This window comes from Strongylocentrotus purpuratus, unplaced genomic scaffold (assembly GCF_000002235.5).
Source record: "Strongylocentrotus purpuratus isolate Spur 01 unplaced genomic scaffold, Spur_5.0 spur5_scaffold_16, whole genome shotgun sequence".
Classification (NCBI taxonomy): domain Eukaryota; kingdom Metazoa; phylum Echinodermata; class Echinoidea; order Camarodonta; family Strongylocentrotidae; genus Strongylocentrotus; species Strongylocentrotus purpuratus.
This window is the reverse complement of record NW_022145601.1, coordinates 14044063-14054230: the sequence shown is the minus strand read 5'-3', so window position 1 is coordinate 14054230 and position 10168 is coordinate 14044063. Positions and strand designations below refer to the sequence as shown.

Sequence of the window (10168 nt, the reverse complement as noted above, 5' to 3'; positions counted from 1 at the left end):
ACTATAGTAACACTACATAATAATCACTATCACTTTTACAGCACTGAGCAGAGATAAATCTATTGACTATAACATGAACGGTCTTAATTCCAGGAATACTTCCTAAATAATATATAACTGTCTATGTACATATGTAATATCAGCTAAAAACGCGCCCGCCCAAATGTGGTGTTGGGGAGGGGGGGGGGGGGGGGCGGATGATATTTCTCTTGTAGACATACGCGTGCGTATCGAGGCCCGGTTGAATAACATTATTATCGATAGTACATGGCCTTGAAATATAAACTGAAAAACAAACCGTGATAGTGAAAACGACCGCATTTGTAACAATACTGTGGGTTTTATCGCCAATGGGGAAGCTGCGCATCTAGAGTTTAAACTTTAACATTTGGGTGATGAATCCATGCTGTTTTTGCTTTAGTTTTAGATAACAATCCCAATAAGTTCCTTTCAACGTCCCGCCGTCTGCGTAGTGTCATTTTTAAAAGTGAGGAGGGGGGGGGGGGGACAACATTACACGGATACTTTTTGGTTGCAAGTAATGCATGGCCTGAGGTTTCCTCTGTGAGCGAGCGAAGCGAGCGAGTGGGCAAAAGTTTGACGATTTTATTGGGTTCCAGTGCAAAAGTTGCTCTTATCATACTGTTATGTCGTATGTAATTCTTCAAAATAATCTACTTGTGATCTCATCAAAGGAATAAGACAATACAAGGCGTACTGTCGTGTTGTTTGTGCGATACTAAATGGAATACCAAAAGCGAGCAAGTGTATCCCGTTAGCTTTGTTGGGAATAATACATTGTAAAGCTACTTTCGATAAAGCTCTTTTTCGGGGGGGGGGGTGATATTTTTGTCACAGAAGCCCCTAATAGCATATGGCTCCGTTTAGTCTCATTTCACAACGCCCCCTATCGTCAGAGCATGGTCTGAGTCAACAGCCTAACATGTTAGCCTATGGATGTTTTTTTTTTAAATCGTTTTAAAAATTCATTTTTGTTTAAACGAAAAGCACATCCACCCCGACGTACGTTATCCACTAGCTCTTTCATTAGAGCCCTCATGTCTCATTGACTTTTGAAAGTCACCCACCGTAATTTTTTCAAAATAGGTTGCAAGCTCGTCATTGCCTATAATACACATGTGAAACAAGTCTAACTTGGACTCAGTTTACCAAGCGATTTGAAGATTATAGGTCGAGCACACGAAACATAAAAAGCATGAATTATCATAGATCACTTCTGCCTATTTCATTATGTCCATTTCATCCAAACCCCCCCCCCCCCACCGTAATTTTCCATTTAGTAAAAGCAAACATTTTGCCGAGTTAGCAAAAACATGAATATTCATGAACGGTCAGACAATACAGCCTTTTAGTACGTAACGTATAGTGAATGGAATGGGCGATGATCCGTTCAGGAGGTAGAGGTCAGTGGTTTGTGCTGGCAATGTTCACGCGAGCGAGAATGAGACAATCGGAGCAATATGTGCCCCTTTCCACCTGGTTGCACTAAAGTAGTATTAGAATTCTGAAACTTCTCATTACATTGTTTTCCAAATGGCACGTGATGTGTCAAGCTTTATTTAATAGCGTTGAAAAAATATAGATATCAGAAAGGCATCTATAATAATATATACGCTAAGGCTCCGCGGGGGGCGCGACGTGTCTCCGCCAGCCTTTGTATTCTATTGTTTTTTAATGAGATCGCCGACCCAAGTTGGTGCGGCTATCTCCTCCTGAACCCTCCCCCTCGGGGTCCCGGTGCCCGGTGCCATCGTCCTGGGTGGAAAGTCTACTCTGTGGAATTGGCTATACTCCGCCGAGTTCCTCCTCGTGTCGACGTCCAGGGGCGAAAACAGACGCGACATGCATAATGCATGATATGCGTGACGACAGAGATACATCATGGATATTCAACATTGCATCCGTAGACACACGACCGATTGACTATCCGTATAAAATTGTATACACAAAAATCGGTCGTAAAAAAAACTCGAACCATATTCCATACCTTACCTGGCTTACCATGTCGCACGCAAGTACGCCGAAACACGTACATTTTCGCAGTTGCGAGATCGAGACGGAGCGCAGGGCTCGAGTTTTGGCGGTCGATTTTGTTTTGGTAGAAGCTGAATCTAGACCATGAACCACTAAACATCGCGAAACTGCAATCAATTCCATCACGAATTCACGATTGCCTGCAATATTATAAAGTTTCCATAAATAGAGGTATGAATTTAAAGCCTATTTTGTGATGTGCTCGCCATATGTTTACGTAATTTTGATAATCATTTCTTCAAAGTAAAGAAAATCAGACAAAATCACCGTAACTGACAGTGCATTGCCACTGTGTAGTGTGTGTGAGATGAGCTGAGTTGCAGTTGCAGTTATGCAGCAGTGTGTGAGTTGAATTCGAGTCGAAGAGATTTGACACTTTGAAATTGTTATCTGTTTGGTTGTTTGCATCATTATTGCCGCGTCAATATAGTTTCGTGAATAGATTTACGAAACCTGAGCTTAGAATTAGTAAAAGTATTACTTAGTTAGACTCTAATGTCTACGTTTTTAAAAGACTGTTTGATTTTCGTGTGAAAATTTTACTTTGAAAAATGATTACGGAATTCATGGCCAGAAATAATCACTATCTAGGGTCTATTATGTTACAGTTCTTGCATCAAATCAATGCATGAAAACTAAGACCCCGTTCTCACTCACTTCGTTGGAGCGCTCTAACTAAGACCCGCTCCTCAGGAGCGGTTTCTTAGGTGAGTGAGAACGCTCAAAGTGGTCCAGGAAGCGGACTTCTGGACCGCTCCAGAAGTCCACCTTCCGAGGTGGTCTTGAGGAGCGGGTCTTATTACGAGCGCTCCAACGTGCAATGTGAACGGAAAGCGTACTTTGAACGGAAGTGACGTTCCGCACGATGAGCGATCGGGCAGGCACTACACATATACATGTATACGGGACGCGTCGCGAACGGGACATCAGGTGACATAGGGTTTGAGATTCCGCGCGCGAAAAAATTGACCCGCCTACCTGAGCTGCCATAGCAACAAGACCACTTTGACTCGTGGAGCGGTTTGAGCCATAAAAACTGCTCGGAGTGTGAACGCTCGCAACCGTTCCTCAAGACCCGTTCCTCTGGAGCGGTCTGGAGCAGTCTAACTAGACCACTTTCAAAGTGAGTGAACGAGTGGGGGTCTTAGTATTGAACTAGAAAAAGGGGTTTCTTTTTAATACACAATTATGAAGCAGGAAGCCCGAAACATTAGCCTACTAAACAAATCTCAACTAACTGTAGGCTTATCCTTGATGAATATGAAAAAAAGAAGCCAGCCCAGAAAAAAGGGCCCCGAAATGGAGAAAAAAGAGCCCCGAAAGTTTCAACTTGATTTTTTGCCATCCACCCCTCTAGAATCCTGCGGATTTCCGCGGGTCCTGAGTTGAGTGTAAATAAACCCCCAAAAGCGGTGGGTTACGTTCTTCAAAGTTGGGGGGGGGGGGAGAGATCAGATCAGATCGCAGCGAGTTGAGTGTATATATAAAATAGGCGTGGGGTTTCACGGGTTTCAAGGGGCCATAAACCCGAAAGCTCGGGGGTTTTAGGCGTATAGGGTCAGATGAGCATATTTTTAATACTTTATTTGTGACACTTGCGGGTCACTAATTGGCGTGGGGTCAATACGTAGAGTTGCGTTTTTTCCTGACATTCGGGCTATTTTTCAAGATGGCGGCCGACAATTTTTTTTTCTTTTTTAAAATCAGAAATACATTTTAGCAGTGCTTTTCATGTTTTTTTTCTTTAAAAAAAAAAAAAATAAATAAATAAAAAAAAAAAATACGGAGGCGGCCCCAAAAAAGGAAAGCAGGCGGGGACGCTGTTTTTTTTTCTTTCAAAAAAAAAAAAAAAAAAAAAAAAAAAAAAATTCAAAAAATTCAAAAAAAAAATAGGAGGCGGCCCCCAAAAAAGGAAGCGGGCGGGGACGCTTAAACATGTAATTTCTAATGGCCTGAATGGCAAATAAAGTTCTTGGTGGTTTAATTAGGACAGTCTCTATATATCTATTTACACCCCTGCCCCCCTCTAGGATCCCGCGGATTTCCGCGGGTCCTGCTAGTTGTAATATAATGAAAATAACAAAAAATGTTATCCATTTTTGCTATGTATGGAATTCAACAACCCCCCCCCCCCCCCGCCCGCTTATGCCGAAAGGTGCATTAAGACGGTACATCTACTCCGTTTTTTTGTTTTTTTTAATTTCATTTGTAAAGACCGTATGCATGACGAGTTTACATTACAAAAATGATTCTATACATAGAAAGAAATGGATATTATTTTTATTTGACATTTTTGAATATTTATTGACTTTATTAATTGATTTAATTCTTATAAGCGCCTGATCTCAAGACTACGTAAAAACTAGGTATTTAATTTGTAATCTGTTCCTATTTGAAATATTTCAATTATAACAACTAAAATTTCTAGACCTTAAATTCTATTATAACGACTGATGAGGAAGACTAGTCAACGCACCCTTTCGGCAAACCCGGGGGGCGAATTTGCGATTCCCAAACCATTCAGCTTCGGGAGACTTTATGAGTAACGTGATTGGTCGAGAGAAGAAATAAATATTACTTCATTTACTGCACGCTTGGGCTCGCTCACAGCTGACACAGACACGCAAACACTCACAATGTTAGTCTGCAAGCACAGACTCTAGTTTGACACTTTACGAAAGATATCATGTCTGAGGGAAGTCTATCTACATTGTAATGGCCTACTGTAGTCTCACGATTCAACTCTGTATTTTGCACAGGTATGTGCCTGCAAAACTACTCACATGCCTTAGAATTCTGCTACTAAAGGTGTGTATCAGTAACGCATAGAGAGGGATGGGTCAGTGAGATGGGTCGAGATGAATTAATTTAATTTTGGAAACTTTCTCTAGTTTTACCATTTAATCTGTTTGAGGATTTCTGACCTGGAAATTTGTAATGCCTAATCCTTTCATCAAGCTCTGAATATTAGAACAACTGCTGGGCCTCTCTGCAACCCCTTTTTTCACTCAGACTCAAGCTCTCATTTATACATAGACATCTAGACTAGTAAAGTTAGACCCCCCCCCCCCCCAATAAATAATGTTCCATTTTTTTTTTTTTTTTATCATAGGTCTATAGATCTAGGGTCTAGATCTAAAAAAAAATAATAAAAAAAATCATCCAATCGATATCTATATTTCATTAGAACATACTTGTATTTAACTGCACAATACGCTATGTTGTTAGGTACAATGCACTTCATTCAACGCGAGCTAGCTACAGGCACAACAGGCCCACTGTTATCCATTGTTTATATGCAGCCCATTCATGCAAACATCATTCCAAAAGTCAAGACACGGATCTGATCATGGCGACTTTATAATAAAATAATTAAATACAGGGTCTAAATATCTACTTAGATCTACATGCAGATTTGAAAATCATTTGAAGATTTGATGGTTCACTCGGACTTGGCCCCAGACACATTCGCACCGCCATGATGAGATGGCTCGCGTCGATGTGGGCGTGTCTTTATAAACTTTTTTAACCAATCACGTTGCTCAAAATGTTTCCCATAGCTGAATGGTTGGGAATCGCAAATTCGCAACCGGCGGGGGGGGGGGGGGGGGGGGGGGCTGGGGGGACGACGTGGTCGCGTTCAAGTCAACGCGACTCGACGCTAGTCTGCTGGCACAGACCCTAATTTCACACTTAATCAACAAATTATTGTGCCTTGAGAGAAGTCTAGCCCAGCTACCTACTGGCTGTGTCAAGCAGCTACAGTATATGGCCTATGGAAGTCTTATAGTGCAGACTCACTTTTACGACTGACCAGGTTTGTGCTTGCAGACTAACTCGACGCGACGCTATCCACCCTTAAGCATAAGCCCGATGATTCTGAGTTCTGAGTTCTGAGATTCGGACGCCCTCGGATGATTGCAAATAATTTACGCTTCAAAATAATTCCTTTTAGTAATACTAGATGGGATCAAACATATTTACATGTGCATAGCAGAAAGAGAGAGAGGGGAGGGAGAGAGAGAGAGAGAGAGAAAGAGAGAGAGAGAGGAGAGAGAGGGGGAGAGAGAGAGAGAGAGGAAGGAGAAAGAGAGAGAGAGAGAGGGATGGAGAGAAGAGAGAGAGAGAGGTCCATGTATATTAGTTATATCCTAGTCCATTGCGAATGGTGTTCTGTTGCTCTATTGCTAGTTTTTACCAATAATGCTGAAGCACATTAGCTGCTATAATACACATGATAATTCTATTTTCGTGTGATTTAATACCGTTTTATTTCGTTTCTGTGATGTTGACGCAATCGATTTTTTTTCTTCCAGTGACTTGATTAGGACAGCACAAGGGGGCGCTCTTTAACTGATCCAGCGTTCTAGAAGAGTCTGTTGTTTCGCGCAATAGATCGTGTTCTACTTTTCTATTAGGTTCTCTTCAGCAAGATCTTGCTTTACAATAAATAGAATAACTTTTTTAAAAACTCATTTGCAACAGATACTTGAATTCAATTGAAAATATGATCCTAATTAACATGGCATGATTCTCTTATCCTTTCTTTGACAAATATTGTTTAGTTCTGGGAGGTGATCTCTGATGAACACGGCATCGACGCGACCAGCACTTATAAAGGTGACTCTGACTCCAGCTCGAGTGTATCAACGTCTAGTACACATGAGGCGGCAGGAGGACAATACGTCCAAAGAGCGGTGCTTCTCGACCATGAGCTAGGCACTATGGACTCGGTCCGTTCTGGTCCATTTGGTCAGCGTTTCAGACCAGACAACTCATCTTTGGCCAGAGCGGAGCAGGGAACAACTGGCCAAAGGACACTTCACAGAAGGCGCTAACTAAATCTAATTCTGTGATGGACATTGTACGAAAGGAGGCCAAGGGATGTGACTGTATTCAGGTTGGTTTAAAGGTAAAGACCAGTATTGGAAAACGCCCCAATTTCAAAAAATGAAATGGAAGCTCTCATTACCAATCATGTGAAAGAATATATGTTTTGACTAATACATGATGATAAAAAATTGCCGGGAAACCGCCTACTAATTCATATATTGGTAAATTTGTTTCTCTCAGGTCTGTGAGAGATATAGGGTAGTCCCATTATACATCTTCTGTGTATAGTGCTTGTAACTTTACGAAGATGGGCCAAATTTCTTATCATTTTGATGATTCCAGAACCTTGCAAATGCTAGATGCTAGATGATCAACCTTTTCGATCGATTCCACATCGTTTCTTTCACAATGCAATCTCATGACCATAACTTGGTCTTTACCTTTAAAAAACTTGAGTGACTGTTTCGATCATAGTAATACATCCTTCACGAAGCATTACAAAACAACCTTCACTTTAATTATAAAGCACTTACAATTTTGTTCTGATGCCTGCGTTATGCAGTTGACTTTGGAAGTGTTTTAGGGCAACACTTGTAATTAGTGTCCGTATATTTCCAAATTGCTATTATGACCTTGTCGTCTAGTGACTGAATTAACAACAGTTCATCTGTTCGATACAAATATCAGAATCCCTTATTTGATATCTTGGTTTGAATAATTTTGTTGGATTATGTTTACTCATTATTTTATTTTCAAATCATTCATTTAATATTCAATATTTGCCATTATCGGGAGTAGTGGTTCTCTGGCTTTTGTAATTATTATTCAGATGCTGCATATCTGATAATATAGTACTTAACATAATGCTCCAAATCTTTTGGATAAATATCCTTTCTTTTGAATTGATAGAAATTTAAAGATATTAATAGAAAGAAGCCACGAAATGAATTCAATATTTAAAATTGTTGCATTCAAGTTATCGTTTCCCTTGATGAATATTTCCATTTCCTATTCAATTATCATTTTAAGAATAGGTCACTCGCACCAAATGACTGGCCTGGCTTAAACATACGGACCATTTATTTTATGTGTCTATGTCCACAGGGGTTCCAGCTTACGCATTCTTTGGAAGGTGGAACTTGCTCTGGTGTGGCCACCAAGATCAGTGAGGAATACCCTGATCGGATCATGGCGTCCTTCAGCGTTGCCCTTCGCCAAAGGCTTCAGACGACGTCGTCGAACCTTACAACGCTACCCTGTCCGTCCATCAACTGGTCGAGAATACCGATGAGGCGTTCTGCATCGACAACGAAGCACTCTACGACATCTGCTTCCGAACCCTGAAGCTTACGACTCCGACCTAGGGTGACCTGAATCATCTTGTGTCTGCAACCATGAGTGGCGTTACAACATTAATTGTCTCAGGGTTCCTGGCCAGTCTGAACGCAGATCTTCGTATAAGCTAGCAGTCAACATGGTTCCATTTCCACGTCTCCATTTCTCATGGCTGGATTTGCTCCTCTGACAAGCCGTGGTAGTCAATAATACAGGGCCACATCTGTTGCCGAGCTAACACATACGATGTTTGATTCTAAGAACATGATGGCAGCCTGCGATCCTCGCCACGGCCGCTACCTCACCGTTGCCGCAATCTTCCGTGGCCGTATGTCCATGAAGGAGGTTGACGAAACAGATGCTTAACGTACAGAACAATAACAGCAGCTACTTCGTCGAATGGATCCTCAATAATGCCAAGACTGCTGTCTGTGACACCCTCCCCGAGGTCTCAAAATGGCTGCGACCTTCATCGGCACGGCACCGCCATCCAGGAACTCTTTAAACGCATCTCCTGAGCAGTTCTCCGTCATGTTCAGACGAAAGGCCTTCCTTCATTGGTACACTGGTGAGGGTATGGACGAGATGGAGTTCACTGAAGCGGAGAGCAACATGAACGACTTGGTGTCCGAGTACCAGCAGTACCAGGACGCAACTGTCGAAGAGGAGGATTTCGATGAGGAAGAGGAAGAAGACCAACAGTGAAGATGTCTCGTAAATCTTTTTGAAGACGCTAAAAGGGATAGTTGAGTTCTTGTTTAGACTGCAAATGCCTTTAAAAGTGGCATGGTTATTGCTATCATCTCTGTTTAACATTTCTAGTGCCCTTTTAGGACCTAAAATTGCTATGAAGTTAATTTTAGACCCAAAAATGTGTGAAATTTAGATTAAAGACGATCATACCAATTCAGCTCCACTTTCAAATAAATACGGTGACTCTTAATTAACTAATAATAACAATACACGGACCGGCTGGTTGTGAATATTATAACCAACCCGAAAAAGCCAACAAAAAGCAAATATTGGTATTGGCTGGAATAAATCGGATAAGGCACTATTTCGTATTTTAACGACTGGTTCAAAATTACCGAATATTTGTGGGGCATACCAAATATTAGAAATGTTTATATGCATGGATATTTCAGCTGTGTCTGCACCGATAATTGCACCATTCAAATTGTATATTCTTTTAATTTTGACACTCAGTTTTTCATTATCTTACCAAAAAAAATATTGTGTAGCGCCCTCTGCAACAAAAATCAACTATCCCTATATTCATAACTGGGAACGATTGATGGGAACATCATAATTGTAGATCTTGTCAGTAAACAGGATATGTTGATAGAAAAGGATTTCTAAAATGATATCCGCCCATCCTATCCCTTTTTTCTGCTCTATTCCCTCTCTCTCTCTCTTTATCTCTTTATGTATATATCTCTATGTGTGTCTATTTGTGTGTGTGTCTCTCTCTCTTCCTCTCTCTCTCTCTCTCTCTCTCTCTCTATCTCTCTCTCTCTCTCTCTCTGTCACCCCTCTCTCTCTCTCTTTCTCTCTCTTTATCTCTCAATGTATGTCTCTCTCTCTCTCTCTGCGTCTCTGTGTGTGTATCCCTCTCTTTCTCATCCTCTCTCTCAGACAGAGCTCTCTTTCTCTCTCCTATTCTCTATTTCACCTTCCTTCCTTTTCTACGTACGATGTGCGTTTTCTTTTGAGCCACCTAAGTAGTTAGTTCTATCAATTTTTTATCTGCCCTCTGTTCTTTTTCTGCTCCCCTTCTTCTCAACCTTGATTCTTCCTCTTGTTCTCTCACTTGACTGTTTCGTTCCTCTGCCACTTTGGTACAAGTGTATTTCTCTTTCTCTCGTTCTCGTTGTTCAAGTTTGAGTAAAGTTCTCAAGTTATCTGTTAGCAGAAATCTGCAGGTTCTTTTTGTTCCTTGAGGTCA

General features: G+C 41.2%; 1 pseudogene; it reads left to right on the top strand.

Moving 5' to 3' along the window:
- Window positions 1-6624: 6624 nt before the first annotated feature.
- LOC115918010 lies at window positions 6625-8952 on the top strand (annotated as a pseudogene).
- Window positions 8953-10168: the final 1216 nt, after the last annotated feature.